An 18,209-nucleotide genomic window follows, 5' to 3' on the forward strand; every position below is an offset into this window, starting at 1 on the left:
GTGTCCTCATTCGACAATGGTGATGCTTGCTAACGACTGTAAACTATGCCCACCAATCATGACCTTACCGCCACAGACCAGCAAAGTTGCCCGACTATCCGCCCCTCTGCCTCCAGAAGGTCATGCCTTGCTCCGCATCCCTACTAGCCAGGCAAGCAAAATCTCCTTGAACAACTCGTTACCCCGCTTAGAAATGTACACACCGTGCTGTAGGAAAAACGGCTTCCCCCGGATGCACCCATGTGCAATCGAGTGAAACTTCGGGGATCGGAATAGCTTGTCAACACAATTGTTGATCTGTTTCACTAAATGATTCAGAGCCCACACAGACTCCCCTCTCCACTGAAATCTGGGAACCATGTGTGACCAAGCCAGAACTGCTGGCGGAAATCTCCTCGCCAGCCACCCCTCCTCTGTGATCTGGGCTTTCACTAGGTCTTATCTGCCCAAATGCACCAGGTCATTACCCCCGTCATTACCCCCTGGATGCAAGATAACCCCTGCAGGGGGTACCCGCATCCTGTCTGGCAAGCTTACCAACCTTTCCATGAGCTGGCCAAAGCGTAGCTCTCCCTGGCCGTTAAAAGGAACATTGAAGCTGGACTGACGTGTTTTGTGTGCGTAACTGCCTGAAAAGAAAACTGATCTCAACCTGCTTAAATATGAATGGCCAACAATCCACACATCCATTTTATTGTTCTCCCCTGCAGGTACCTGGGGCCTCATTTATGAGGCCTTGCGTCAGTTTTGCGCTGCGGATGCGTCACTTTTTGTGACGCATCGGCGGCGTAAAACATGCGCCTTGTTGCGCCATATTTAAAAAGTGACGCATCTAGGTAGATGCGTCACTTTTTAAACCCCTGCGCCACATTATACCTGCGTCAGGTATAATGTATGCAGAGGGGGCGTTCCCCCGCGAAAAGCCTCGTAATAGTGACGCAGTGAAATCTATGAGATTTCACTGCGTCACTTTTAGGACGCTGTTGTGTCAAAATCTTGCGCCTGCCTCACAGCAGGCGTAAGACTGACGCAAGCCCTTTCACATGGGGCTTTCCCCATGTGAAAGGACGCATTGCTGGAGTTGCGTCACTTTTGTGACACACTCCAGCAATGCGTCACTTTTGCGCTTACAGATACGTCAGAAATACTGACGTATCTGTAACTCCTTGCGACATGATGCGTCATACATTAAATATGACGCATCAGGAATGTCGCAAGGAGTGCGCAGTTAAAAGTGACGCATCGCTGTTTTCACGCAGCGATGCGTCACTTTTCATAAATGAGGCCCCAGGGGTGCAACAGGTGTCGATAGACGATGAACTGGTGCAACTTCCCCCCCTGTGGAACAGGATGTGTAAACTGCAAGTCAAACGAGAAGGAGAAAACAACTGTGAGGGACATGAAACCAACTTTATAGCATATGCAGCCACAGATAGCACTTGTAAGAGTCTGAGGACCACCTACCAATCCTCGGCACGCGCTCCCGGAGAGGCCCCGGGCCATTACCTCGTGGTGGCCCCTATACTGAACGAGTGAGTCCCAAAACTGACTGGGTCCACACCGGCTGTCTTGATGGCCGCGCCCATGACCCTCCTGAATTGGAATGTAGTGAGCGGAGTCTCATCTGCATGTATTAGTAACAGACCCCCCTCGTCTTTTGGCCTGTGTTCGAGGAACGCCTCCAGGCTGGCCATGGGGCAGGACGGCTCCCCTCTCCTCTTTGTAACACTACTCTGTCCCCTCTACCCTCCTGATCGGTCTTGGACTTGGGAATGGATGTGAAAAGGGATTCCCTTTGCACTTTTACGTGACTGAACTGTAGTCCCCCATGCCAATCCTTTTTATTCTTTGCCACCATCGCCTCAACCCTGAAAACAACACAGAACGCCAGTGAAAATGCTGCCTTAAAGTGGAGTGCTGTACACGCTGACTTCGAAACTCGACTCAGCGCACCCAGCAGAGCCGACAAGATGTTGGTACCTATCGGACGCCTAACATCTGGCTGGGAACCTTGCCGGCGCTGCCACCCTTTCCGTGCCTTTCTTACTGTGACTGTGCTGGTGGGATTGTACTTTCCTGCATTTTTGCATAAAAGGAAATTGCTGCTATATGGCGTTGTGATGATGCCACAGAGCGCCCCCCCATCTTTCATTGCTCTCAAGAAGGAAAACACTGGTTGCCCCCAAAAGTGGACCAAGATCTGGTGGACGGGAAGAAAGCGAGGGGAATGTTGAGTGAACCGGTTCTTGATCCCTCTACACAAGATGGCATGAACCTGTGACATCAATGGTCATAATGTGGAAACTGATGCACGGCAATGCGATGGAAATGTTGGACCACATTGACAAATCAATGGTGGTTTCGGTACTTATGCACGATGTCACTTTATTATCTGCTGTCATATAATAAAAAGATTTTTTTTTAAACAGAAGAAAACACTATCCCAGTATCCTGCCGGGCCTCCTCCCATCCCTCCCACAAACACCTGTAGTATGCCCCAAATGCCCCTTCATATGCCTGCCTGGGTAAACAGACAGAATATCGACTTCAAAATATCGAATGGACAAAATATCGTCTTCAAAATATAAAATGGACAAAATATCGAATGGACCGAATATAGTGATCAAAAATATCGTTTTTAAGGTAAGTAATGTAATATCAAATTTAAAAAATGTAGAAAGTCAAAATATCTAAGTATATAATATACGTTTTTAAAATATCAAATTTTTAATAATATCGAATTTTTATAGTGTTTTCTATGTTATTATACGTGTGAAAAGTGTGATATGATGTATTTTAATTAATGAATTTTATGTTATTTAATTTTTGCATTATTTAATTCTGTAGCGGGTTGTGGGTTTACAGGGGAATAGGGTGGGAAGTAATTAAATTATAATTAATTAAATATGTAAATTTATTTATTGGTATTTATTTTGAATTAATTGTTAATTAATTTTTATTCGGTAATTAATTAAATTGTAATTGCCAATTAATTGTATTTAATTGATTAATTAATAATTATGTTAATTTTACTAATTTATTTTCTGTAGCGGGTTGTGGGTTTATAGGGGAATAGGGTGGGGAGTAATTTAATTATACTTAATTAAATAATTTAATTCATTTATTTGTATTTATTTTGAATTAATTGATAATTCATTTTTAATTGCTAATTTATTCATTGTTAATTCGTAATTAATTTTATTAATAGGTAACTGATTGTAATAACTAATTTTTATTTGTATTTTTAATTGATTAATTATTATATTTCACTAAATTGGTAATTACTTCTAATTATTTTTTTATAGATATGCATATATACATATTTTTAAATAATATAAGAAGTATTTACTTTCCCTACTGTTGCACTCACTGGAATGGGAACAGTAATTTTTACCCCTACGCTATCCAACGCTTTCCCTACTGTTGCACTCTCTGGAGTGGAAATAGTAATTTTTACCCCTACGCTATCCAACGCTTTCCCTACTGTTGCACTCACTGGAGTGGGAATAGTAATTTTTATCCCTTCGCTATCCAACGCTTTCCCTACTGTTGTACTCTCTGGGGAGGGAATAGTAATTTTTACCCCTACGCTATCCAACGTTTTCCCTACTGTTGCACTCACTGGAGTGGGAATAGAAATTTCTACCCCTACGCTATCCAACGCTTTCCCTACTGGTGCACTCACTGGAGTGGGAATAGTAGTTTTTACCCCTACGCTATCCAACGCTTTCCCTACTGTTGCACTCTCTGGAGTGGGAATAGTAATTTTTACCCCTATGCTATCCAACGCTTTTCCTACTGTTGCACTCTCTGGAGTGGGAATAGTTATTTTTACCCCTACGCTATCCAACGCTTTCCCTACTTTGGCACTCACTGGAGTGGGAATAGTAATTTTTACCCCTACGCTATCCAACGCTTTTCCTACTGTTGCACTCCCTGGAGTGGGAATAGTAATTTTTTCCCCTACGCTATCCAACGCTTTCCCTACTGTTGCACTCTCTGGGGTGGGAATAGTAATTTTTACCCCTACGCTATCCAACGCTTTCCCTACTGTTGCACTCACTGGAGTGGGAATAGTAATTTCTACCCCTACGCTATCCAACGCGTTCCCTACTGTTGCACTCTCTGGAGTGGGAATAGTAATTTTTACCCCTACGCTATCCAACACTTTCCCTACTGTGGCACTCACTGGAGTGGGAATAGTAATTTTTACCCCTACGCTATCCAACGCTTTCTCTACTGTTGCACTCTCTGGAGTTGGAATAGTAATTTTTTCACTCCCGCTATCCTACGGTAATAATATTGTATATTTTTTAATAATATTATTTTAATATATATATATATGTTTTAACAAAGATTTTTTTTTATAACTTAAATTAATTATTTATAATGTTATGGTTATTTAAGTATTATTAAGTATATTTTAGTTATTTATTCATAATATTTTTTTAATTTTACATTATTTTTAAGAAATTCGATATTTTTACAAAGTATATATTTTTAAACTATATTTTGGAGTCGATATTTTTGTACTTACCTGTTTGTAGATAGGATTTCGATATTTTGTCTGTCGATATTATGTCAGTGATCCGCCTGCCTGGTCCTGGGTGCTGGGCTAGCTGCCACGAGGTCTGGTAACTGGGGGCTCCAAGCTGCCAAAGCTGGTCTGGGAAAGGCGCTGGGTTCTCTGCCGCTTCTGGGTGGTGGGACCTGAACACTTGCATCTTACAGCGAGAGAGTGTGTCATCAGAATGATTCAATACACCTGGGACGTGCTTCACCCTAAACAGAAGATTTCATCTCATGCACAGCAATATAATTTTTTCAACAATCGCTGGAAAGTCTTACAGTTTGCGGATGGATGGTTGATGCCTTCAACCACAGACATGTCAGACCAAAAGACCACAGATTGGTTCCTCAGCTGTTCTGGCCAGATGGACAATGCCACTAAGATGGGAAATAATTCGAAGAAACCAATGTTACCTGTGAGCCCGGAGTCCACTAACCACGCTGGCCAGTGCTACGCCACGCATGCTGGACCTAGAATGGCCCCAAATCCTTCGCTACCTGCAGCGTCCGTCATCAGACCCATCTCCAGGCTGGCCCGGGGTGGGCTGGGCCACACTACCTTGCCATTGAAATCACGCAGAAATGCCATCCAAATCTGCATGTCCTGCCTTACCTCACAAGACAACCTAGTGTGGTGATGCTTTTCTTTGAGACCTGACATAGCCTGGGCAATGGTGCGTGAGAATGACCTTTAGTGCAAAGTTTACCTGTCCCACTGTTCGCTGGAGCTGCTGCAGTGTACCCTTCTCCTTCCTCCGGCATTGCTGCAATGCTGCCCTGAACGCTGTGATTTTTATTTTTGGCAGACGTGACACCCATGCACTGAGTCCAATTCTATCCCTAGGAATTCGATTTCTGTGTTTGGCCCGACCGTCTTACCTTATGCCAAAGGCACGCCAAAGTCATGCATGAGCGCACAACCTTTCTGCAGCGCCCAGTCACACCCTTGAGAGCCTGGGGCTCCTAAGAAAGGCCCCAGCCCCCTTAGCGTTTCAATTGCCTGATCAATCGATGCATACCTGACCGTGCACAGCTCCCCCTCTATGGCGTCATTCAGTGATTAGCCCCTGGGGGCCAATAGCTTATTAAGAGGAGCTCCCCTGCTCCTTCTTGGGAACCACTCCCACTGGAGAGCACACAAAGCCCTCCTCTTGTATTATGCCAAATGGGCCGCCGCTCTGCCCAACCTCGATTCTTATTCTATTTTTGCTGCTGCCACCCCATTATTGGACCTCACAGATAGTTGATTCCGACAGTGTGACACCCCCACGGAGCCAGGTGCAGGGATTCTGAAACGTCCCTGAAACCTTCCAATAAAATTCTAGCAGAGTTAGGGCAACTGTATTTATTGAGCCACGGGATCAGGGCACGGGTTATAAAGGGGACCGGGCCTTGGTGAGGGATACACCCTCAATCCTGCTTTTTGCCTCCCCTGTCATATGATTTTTTGAAACACTTCAGGGTGTGATGTGGGCTGCAGAAACAACATGCATGTTTAAACTTGCATGTGCCCGCCGCCCTGGTGCATGAACGCTTGTTAAAGTCCCAACATGCCCCCTTCTTTCCCCCGTGCTAACTAGGGTGCCTGACCGAAAGGACTCTCCCCGCGAGTTGTCCTGCGCCCCGTACTTCATGTGACTAAACCATAGAACCATGTCAACTTGGACCCAATTAAGGGCAGGGTCGGTAGCCTCCGCTCTTCTAAAATCCATATCATATTCCTCCCATGCCACAGCCCCATATTCATCATGCGCACAAGCAATCCGATTCTGGTAACATGCCATTTGTGCGCCCAAACCCGAGAAACGTTTGGACATAATTGCCATATAGTTAGAGAAACACTGGAACCAATTAACCAGCGTCTCATCCACCTTCTTCTTTTGTAGCCAACTAGATCACCCCCTTGGGTGTGCCCACTCCTTGTTCTTTTTAGCTTCTTCCTTCTCAGCATTGTCTATCAACAAGGAAAACATATTGACATATCCCCCCTTCCAAATGTTTTCTTTCACTTCCTGTGAAACATGCCTGCCCAACCTGTCCTGGAGGAGCGCAACTCACCCAAACCTAAAATTGGCAACGTTTAAGACATACCTGCTGCTGGTGCTTCCAGTGCTTTCGCCTTCCTCGCGTCCAACGGCGTGCTTATTGCGAGAGGGAACCCTTCGGTTACCTTAGGTGCCACTCTGCACTCCCTGCTGGCACCGCCTGCTCCTCTCCTGCCCTGGCCCCCTCAAACTGCGCCACCATTTTTTAGCTTTCTTCTGCACAATTCCTCACTACGCCTGTTGCTGGGGTCCCGGTACCTGCTTTCTCCAACCATGGTGACACTGCTGCCAAACTAGCTATCAAATCAGGCTGCCCAGTTGGCCCTCTCCCCCGATGGGCCCCCTCCTGCAGGGATGATTGGGGCCTGGGCAGGGGATTGGTACAAGATGTACCTGGTTGACTATCCTCCTCCATACCCGCCAGAGTCACCGTTGATGGTATTGGCACATGACCAGATGTACCTGGTTGACTTCCCCACTCCGTACCTGGTGGAATTACCGTACAGGCACATTACTTGCTGCCGACGGTGCTGCCACCACCAATGCTGCTTGTGCAGCCCCTTCTGTTCCCCTTACCCCTGTAGATGACGGAGCACGGCTTCCCCCTCCCCTGCCTATAGCCCTTTTGGGCACCGGAGGGAATGCCGCCTTAGGGGCCACTCCTGATCATCTGAGTCTGTTCTCCACCCCATCCTGCCCATCCACTCTGCTCCTCAGCTCAGCCAAGGCTTGCCCCAAGTCCGCCATTTTTTATTGCATCATGTCCATGGGTGAGCGCTATTCGCTCCTCTTTGCCTTAGGGGCCATTACACAAAAAGAGCCCCCACAGCCCTGCAAACACTAAAACGTTATATACCCTTGGCTTAAAACTCCTTAACAATAAGGCACCACATCACACAGGACAATACTTCCTACTAACAACACAAATTGAAAAACAAGTGAAGCAAGACTATACCTTTCGAAACAGCAAAACGAAACACAGTTGCTCACCCTATACAACTGGTAAAACCACTTTTATGACCACCCAACAATCAGCTTTCTTTTGTCAACACAAAGCCCCCGCTTCTCACACAAGCGTCTGCAGTGCAGCACAAAAACCAGCCCTCTCAACCGAAACCCCCCTTGCCTGAAAAATTCCTTGGTTTTCCAGCAGGGACCAGCAAGAAATCATCAGTGTGCCAAGAGCAAACCCAGCTGGACCGACCACTGCAACACCAATCGTGCGGGCCGGTGAGTATTCAGACATGCCAACCCTCCCGATTCAGGCGTGAGACTACCGATTTGAAGGCTAGTCTCCCGCTTCCCGATTTCTACAAGCAAAAACTTGATTCCTTGGGAGTTTCAGCTGACAGGGCTTGGTATTGTGTAAAGTGCTAATTCTTCCAACAGCAAGTGGCGATGCAGGGGCTCTCGAAGGGGTGAAAAACCAACAAAGCGTCATTAACAAGGGAATCGTCTTTTAAAGACCTGCGAAGTACTGGGGGGGGGGCTGTTTCAGCCCGGGTTGCCACAGGGGGGTGGGGGGTGCATGCACTGCCAACAACCTGCCAGGCCAGTGCCCAACCCTTGCATCACCCTCTCTGCCTGCCTTATGCTCCATGCTTCTGAAAGGTAAGAAAAAAACGTGTATTTGCGTTTCAAATGTCCGATCCTGCAGCAGCCACTTCCAAAGCCCATACATGCCAGTAACCCGATTCAAAGTCCCATTCTCCCGATTTTTTTTTTTTATCTCCCACTTTGCTCTCCTGAAATGTTGGCATGTATGGTATTCGCTCAGCCAGCGTGGCTCCCAGTTGTTAAAGTGGAGCACTGGTAAAGGGCAGGCTGCAGCTCAACACAATGCTCCGGTCCACGGGCAAATCTCCAAAGACCTGAAGGCCAACACAAAGAAGGGGAGGGGAAGAAAAGGAGGAGAAGAAAGCAAGCTGCCAGCCACTCTGAGGGAATCACCTGCAGGGGAAACAAAGAAAAGATTGCTCTAGTGGGGCTTGGGTCCCAAGGCCCTTGTGATACTATCCGGCTGTGTAGCGGCGAAGAAAGAGACCGATCCGCTGCTCCACAGCCTTTTTTATTCAGAATTTAACCGGGCCGGTTGGAGCTGGCTTCCCAGCTGTACTCACTTCGTATGACCCAGAAGCGCTTCATGGGCTTCCGGGTCAACGTCCTACCACCCAATCAGGTGCGGGCATGAGAGTGGGCCTCCCGCGTCACTTATGAGCGCGGCGACACTGCCCGGCCTCGAGGAGTCTGGCGCGACCACCATACTCGACGGCGTACCCGATTGCTGCTCCCGCCTCTGGAGGATATTGTTCGCTGTGATATCAGAAGTGAGCAAAATGTTTTAGAAAAAATGTATTCAGAAAATGTTGGCGGTATATACAAAGCGAGGGTGCTATGTAGGCCCGGGCATAGTGAGCGTAGTGGGGCTCTGCGGAGTGGGCGAGAAGCTATGCCCACTCCCGTACTCCGCGTAGCCCCACTACGCACCTCCCTCCCGCTCTCCTCTACATACATTATTTAAGCAAAATACCCTTAATAAAGCAAGTTCAAAGCACTTACCGTGTCCGGGGCTCGTCCGGGGCTCCCTCTAAGAATTGCGTCGTCATGGATACCAATGCGCATGCGCGGGCGGCCGCGCATGCGCATTGGTATCTATGAAGGGACGCTATTCCAAGAGGGAGCCCCGGACGAGCCCAGGACACGGTAACTGCTTTAACCACATCGCTGCTACAGGAATTTTCCTGCTGTGCTGCTTGTTTATGAACAGGGTGTGGTCGTGACGGAACCATTCCGTCATCAGCACAGCTCAACCGTGACTGATGACGGAATGGTTCCGTCACCAGCATCGAAGGGGTTAAACTTGTTTTATTAAGGGTATTTTGCTTAAATAATGTATGTAGGGGAGGGCGGGAGGGAGGTGGGTGGCGGCCGACTCGGCTACGCACACGGAGTGGGCGTAGTGTTGCCAGCTACGCTGTCTACGCAAAATGCGTAGGAGGCAACACTACGCCTACTCCGTGGGCGTAGCCGATTCGGACGCCCAGGCCTAGTGCTATGCCTTTGCGAAGAGGGGTCGAAGAAATGAAAAGTAGGCAGGCAGCAGTATATTTTATTGAAGGTCTTTATTGTATCTTCAAAGCAAGAGACCTCATCCTTCAGAGAACAGGATAAACTGACAAGCAGTTCAAGAGCAAACATTCTATCCTAATTACAATCTATACTAGAACGAAGTGGGAGTACATGAGCCATAGAACACGAAGGAAGAAGTAGGTATCAGCATTGATAGGAACACTACACTTTGTTTTAAAACCGCCTCACCTTCACTCACTTGTAAGCTAAAAAATGGCTTCCTTGATATGGAAAAAATGCAGTGTCATTCAATCACCTGTCGATGTTCTTTCTTATTTCTCTGTGCTGTGGTGTCCGTTTGGTGCAGTGGTTCCCTCTGGATCTGGGCACGGGTCACTCGTACAGTATCATTGTCTGTCCGAGGGGAGTCTCCAGGCAAGACACGTCACTGTTGACGTCAGTCACAGTCACAGAGTGTGGGGCACGTCATCACCGTCACAAGGTGTGAGACACGTTGTTACTGACACCAGTTAATGGTGCGGGACATGTCATTATAAACGTCAGTCACTGGAACAAGTAGCGGGACACGTCATCACTGACACCATTCACCGTCACAAGGATGGGACACATCAACACCGTCACAAGGTGTGAAACGTGTCATCGCTGACACCAGTCACGGTCACAAGGTAGGGGACATGGCAATGCTGACGTCAGTCCCCGGAACAAGGTGCAGGACATGTCATCACTGTCACAAGCTGTAAGAAAGCAATTCTTTAAAGTTTGAGCAGTTGCACTCCTTCCCTTGGTTATTTACGCTTATGTACCAGCTTAAACGGTGAAATGCGTGCAAGCAGAAACCGTGTCAAGCCTCTTCACGGTTAAGTTAGAAACAAGTCTGATGGGACACTTCACTCCTGCGCCCGTCTGTCGCACTGTCATTGGGGAAATCATTCCTGTATGTGACTCTACTTGAATAGTCAATTTCTTCTGGTTATCTTATTTAATCCAATAAATTTTTCTTGCATATCTTACTTAATTACATCACAGCGGAGACATGATGTTGTTGCATTGAATTGTTTATTCATTATTTTCAAATACCGGACGTTGCCATAGGCTTCTACGAGGGCATGTGAGGACAAACATATTTCAACACTGCTTAAATGACGTCAACATTCTCCCAATGCATTTCGAATTAAAAATTCTGTGTCAGGGGTTTGACTAAAAATGAAGTAAAAGACACAGATAAGCTGGCTGCTCGAAATTCTGTGTAACTCAAACTAATAACTTTAAATCAACACTACTCAAATCAAACCTTCGAGTGATTAACATCCCATGGCTCTCCCTTCGTGCTCAAAACCCTCCCCTCTCCCGAGTTGACAATCGGTATTTAGCTCAATGCGTGCAGTACGGCATAACTCACTCCCTGCTATACAATTCCCACTAAACTCTGAACCACCCTTCTCTTGCATTTACCTTTTCAGCGCCGCACCCGGCGGCATAACCTTATTTCACTCCCTTTGTGGCAGGTATTCTAGAAGTATTACGCTCCCGCTCACTTCGTTTTAAACGAGAAAAGACACACACCTGTGAGCGATATAGCTACAAGCCTCCACACCTACTTGTAGTTTGTACGTGCCCCTCGTTCATGTATCAGTATTGTTCATAATCGTATTTGTGTAGTGTTGATTTAAAGTTATTAGTTTGAGTTACACAGAATTTCGAGCAGCCAGCTTATCTGTGTCTTTTACTTCATTTTTAGTCAAACCCCTGACGAAGAATTTTTTATTCGAAATGCATTGGGAGAATGTTGACGTCATTTAAGCAGTGTTGAAATATGTTTGTCCTCACATGCCCTCGTAGAAGCCTATGGCAACGTCCGGTATTTGAAAATGATGAATAAGCAATTCAATGCAAAAACATCATGTCTCCGCTGTGATGTAATTAAGTAAGATATGCGAGAAAAAGTTATTGGATTAAATAAGATAACCAGAATAAATTGACTATTCAAGTAGAGTCACATACAGGAAGGATTTCCCCAATGGCAGTGCGACAGACGGGCGCAGGAGTGAAGTGTCCCATCAGACAAGCTGTAAGAAGTCATCAATTAAGTCAGTCACCGTCAGAAGATGTGATCCATCATTACTGACGCCAGTCATCGTCACAAAATGTGAGACATGTCATTAATGATGTCAGTCACCGTCCCAAGGTGTGAGACACGTCACTGCTGACGTCAATCATCGAAAAAAGGTCCTATGGAAGGGGCAGGAAGCATGGGCAGCACCTCTTACTCCAAAGCTCTCACTCTTTTGTCTGGGCTCCTAGTCTTTGCACAGCAGGTAAGGGTGGGCATTTGTAAATCAAGTCTGGGAGGTGAACTCCACTCCGCTCGCAGAATTTGCAGAGTTTTCCGCATTCCAGTTTACACGGACCTTGCGGAGTTCCCAAAAACTCTGTTTTGCTTAGCAGAGCAGAGTTTTGTTCCTCGCTCGCATTTGTCAATGTTCCGGCAAGATTTTTGCTCGTTCGTGATCGTCTACATCAAGCTGGCAATGATGTTCACGATCACGAGCATGGAAAATCAACCTCCTGACAAGATTTCTCAACGTGGGCGGTCAGATTTTTCTTTGCAAGTGGTCCTGTATACTCGCGACTGCTCGTGTTGAGAAACTGTCCGTTTGCCTTGAGAAGGCTGCCGCTTGAGTAAAAATCTTCCCGAGCGGTAGAAAGGAAGCAGCGCCGTTTGCACTGTGCATGGTACCGTTCACAATGATTGCACAGTGCGGACAAGGATCTGGCACTCAAGATCATCACGAACAGCATTATATCTAACGCGCTCCGAGGCTTGCGGAGCTTTGCAAGTGTGGCAGACTTTTTTTGCACTTCCATAAACTCCATGCAGGCTTAGTGTAAATGCATCTTTTGAAATATCACTCAAAGGTGGGATCACGGAGTCAAACATTCATCGGCTTGCGTTGGATGTGTGGTGAATACATCGAGGTACTCGTAAAACTCTACAGCTGAACCAGGGACGTGCCCGGCCCTTCCAGCCTACACAGAGGCAGGCCTCTCCGATCCATTCATGAGCATTTCTGTCAGAAGGACACATTGTTGTCTCCGACCTGCAGTGTCCATCATCCTAAAGAGCTCTTCCATACATCCTCTCATGTACTGTATTACTTCTTTTACACATACATCTTTTACACACACACATACTTCTTTTACACACACATACATCTTTTAGACAATCACCACATACATCTTTTACACACATCCATACATCTTTTACACATACCTCACAAACATCTTTTACATATACATCTTTTACACATAAATCACATACATCACATACATCGTGTACACATACATCACATACATCTTTTACACATGCATCACATACATCTTTTACACATACCTCACATGCATCTTTTACAAATACATCTTTTACATACGCACACACATCTTTTACACATATATATTTTACACAAACGCATACATCTTTTGAACATACATCATATGCATCTTGTACACATACATCACATACATCTTTTACACATGCATCACATACATCTTTTACACATACATCACATACATCTTGTACACATACATCACATACATCTTTTACACATACCTCACATACATCTTGTACACATACGTCACATACATATTTTACACATGCATCACATACATCTTTTAGACATACCTCATATGCATCTTTTACAAATATATCTTTTACATATGCACACACATCTTTTACACATATATATTTTACAGACACACATACATCTTTTGGACATACATCATATGCATCTTTTACACATACATCGCATACATTATTAACACATACATCTTTTTCACATACATCGCATATATCTTTTACACACATCTTTTACACATACATCACATACCACTTTTACACATACATCTTTTATGCATACATCTTTTACACACACACATACATCTTTTACACGTACATATTTTACACATGCATCACATACATCTTTTAGACATACCTCACATGCATCTTTTACAAGTACATCTTTTACATACGCACACACATCTTTTACACATATATATTTTACAGACACACATACATCTTTTGGACATACATCATATGCATCTTTTACACATACATCGCATACATTATTAACACATACATCTTTTTCACATACATCGCATATATTTTTTTTTTCAATTTTTTATTACTTTATTCGTTGGAAAATTCATCATAAAAGTACACAGTTTAAACAGTACATTAAAAAATAATAAAAGAGTAGGGGCAGAACATTCATATATTTACAACATCCTCATAAACTACTCATTAAAATTGTCTAAAATCAAGCTCAAAGCTAGTTATTTAAAACCATAAAAAGCACTTCATGCCCTAATGCTGTCCATTGGTTAGGTTAGATGAGCGAGACGCTTGGCCCTCCTGGTGCGGGTCTGCCATGCACTTCCAGAAACTTGGCTACCCCACACACTACAGCAGTAGAAGATGTGTCAGTACGGAGGACCCGGAGGGCCATTTTATGACATCTGAAGCCCAGTCCCATGCATAGCGGTTTTAACCATATTTTCCTTGAAACCCTATAAGCCGGGCAGGCAAACAAAAAATGCGCTACTGACTCATTAGGGGCTGCACAGCCGGGGCATGATTTAGGGAGAACACCTTTACTTTTCCACCCAGAGGAGAAGTCATTCACCGGCAAAGTCCCGTGCCTAAATTTGAGGTAGAGGGATCTGTCCAAGGGTTTCTCTATAAAGTCAAGGAAGGGTTCTAATTTTCTTGTCCATTTGATCTCCAGAAATCGCTGGGAGATGGCCCCCCTTCACTCCTACTTATGGTCGTTTCCGGTACCCAATCCCAATAGAGTTTCTTAATCACTGGCTTGGGTGGCGGAGTTTGGCTCAACCATGATTCGCTAAGGCCCAGTTGCACCACCATCTGTTTCAGGTTGCACAGCAATATATCTTTTACACACATCTTTTACACATACATCACATACCACTTTTACACATACATCTTTTACGCATACATCTTTTACACACACACATACATCTTTTACACGTACATCTTGTACAAATACATCACATACCACTTTTACACATACATCACATACCACTTTTACACATACATCTTTTACGCATACATCTTTTACACACACACATACATCTTTTACACGTACATCTTGTACACATACATCACATACCACTTTTACACATACATCACATACCAATTTTACACATACATCACATACCAATTTTACACATACATCTTTTACACATACATCACATAGCATTTTAACTCATACATCTATTATGCATACATCTTTTACACACACACATACATCTTTTACACGTACATCTTTTACACATACATCACATACCACTTTTACACATACATCACATATCACTTTTACACATACATCACATACCACTTTTACACGTACATCTTTTACACATACATCACATACCACTTTTACACATACATCACATTCCACTTTTACACATACATCACATTCCACTGTTACACATACATCTTTTACACATATATCACATACCACTTTTACACAAACATCTTTTACGCATACATCTTTTACACACACACATACATCTTTTACACGTACATCTTGTACACATACATCACATACCACTTTTACACATACATCACATACCACTTTTACACATACATCTTTTACGCATACATCTTTTACACACACACATACATCTTTTACATGTACATCTTTTACACATACATCACATACCACTTTTACACATACATCACATACCACTTTTACACATACATCACATACCACTTTTACACATACATCACATACCACTTTTACACGTACATCTTTAACACATACATCACATACCACTTTTACACATACATCTTTTACGCATACATCTTTTACACACACACATACATCTTTTACACGTACATCTTTTACACATACATCACATACCACTTTTACACATACATCACATACCACTTTTACACGTTCATCTTTTACACATACATCACATACCACTTTTACACATACATCTTTTACACATACATCACATAGCACTTTTACACATACATCTTTTACGCATACATCACATACCACTTTTACACATACATCACATACCACTTATACACATACATCTTTTACACATACATCACATACCACTTTTACACATACATCTTTTACACATACATCACATACCACTTTCACACATACATCACATACCACTTTTACACATACATCACATACCACTTTTACATATACATCACATACCACTTTTACACATACATCTTTTACGCATACATCTTTTACACACACACATACATCTTTTACACGTACATCTTTTACACATACATCACATACCACTTTTACACATACATCACATACCACTTTTACACATACATCACATACCACTTTTACACATACATCTTTTACACATACATCACATACCATTTTTACACATACATAACATACCACTTTTACACATACATCACATACCACTTTTACATATACATCACATACCACTTTTACACATACATCACATACCACTTTTACACATACATCACATACCACTTTTACACATACATCTTTTACACATACATCACATACCATTTTTACACATACATAACATACCACTTTTACACATACATCACATACCACTTTTACACATACATCACATACCACTTTTACACATACATCACATACCACTTTTACACATACATCACATACCACTTTTACACGTACATCTTTAACACATACATCACATACCACTTTTACACATACATCTTTTACGCATACATCTTTTACACACACACATACATCTTTTACACGTACATCTTTTACACATACATCACATACCACTTTTACACATACATCACATACCACTTTTACACGTACATCTTTTACACATACATCACATACCACTTTTACACATACATCATTTACGCATACATCTTTTACACACACACATACATCTTTTTCACGTACATCTTTTACACATACATCACATACCACTTTTACACATACATCACATACCACTTTTACATATACATCACATACCACTTTTACACATACATCTTTTACACATACATCACATACCACTCTTACACATACATCTTTTACGCATACATCTTTTACACACACACATACATCTTTTACACGTACATCTTTTACACATACATCACATACCACTTTTACACATACATCACATACCACTTTTACACATACATCTTTTACACATACATCACATACCACTTTTACACATACATCTTTTACACATACATCACATACCACTTTTACACATACATCACATACCACTTTTACACATACATCTTTTACACATACATCACATACCACTTTCACACATACATCACATACCACTTTTACACATACATCACATACCACTTTTACATATACATCACATACCACTTTTACACATACATCTTTTACGCATACATCTTTTACACACACACATACATCTTTTACACGTACATCTTTTACACATACATCACATACCACTTTTACACATACATCACATACCACTTTTACACATACATCACATACCACTTTTACACATACATCTTTTACACATACATCACATACCATTTTTACACATACATAACATACCACTTTTACACATACATCACATACCACTTTTACATATACATCACATACCACTTTTACACATACATCACATACCACTTTTACACATACATCACATACCACTTTTACACATACATCTTTTACACATACATCACATACCATTTTTACACATACATAACATACCACTTTTACACATACATCACATACCACTTTTACACATACATCACATACCACTTTTACACATACATCACATACCACTTTTACACATACATCACATACCACTTTTACACGTACATCTTTAACACATACATCACATACCACTTTTACACATACATCTTTTACGCATACATCTTTTACACACACACATACATCTTTTACACGTACATCTTTTACACATACATCACATACCACTTTTACACATACATCACATACCACTTTTACACGTACATCTTTTACACATACATCACATACCACTTTTACACATACATCATTTACGCATACATCTTTTACACACACACATACATCTTTTTCACGTACATCTTTTACACATACATCACATACCACTTTTACACATACATCACATACCACTTTTACATATACATCACATACCACTTTTACACATACATCTTTTACACATACATCACATACCACTTTTACACATACATCTTTTACGCATACATCTTTTACACACACACATACATCTTTTACACGTACATCTTTTACACATACATCACATACCACTTTTACACATACATCACATACCACTTTTACACATACATCACATACCACTTTTACACATACATCTTTTACACATACATCACATACCATTTTTACACATACATAACATACCACTTTTACACATACATCACATACCACTTTTACATATACATCACATACCACTTTTACACATACATCACAT

Source organism: Lissotriton vulgaris, chromosome 9, assembly GCF_964263255.1.
Source record: "Lissotriton vulgaris chromosome 9, aLisVul1.2, whole genome shotgun sequence".
Taxonomy (NCBI): domain Eukaryota; kingdom Metazoa; phylum Chordata; class Amphibia; order Caudata; family Salamandridae; genus Lissotriton; species Lissotriton vulgaris.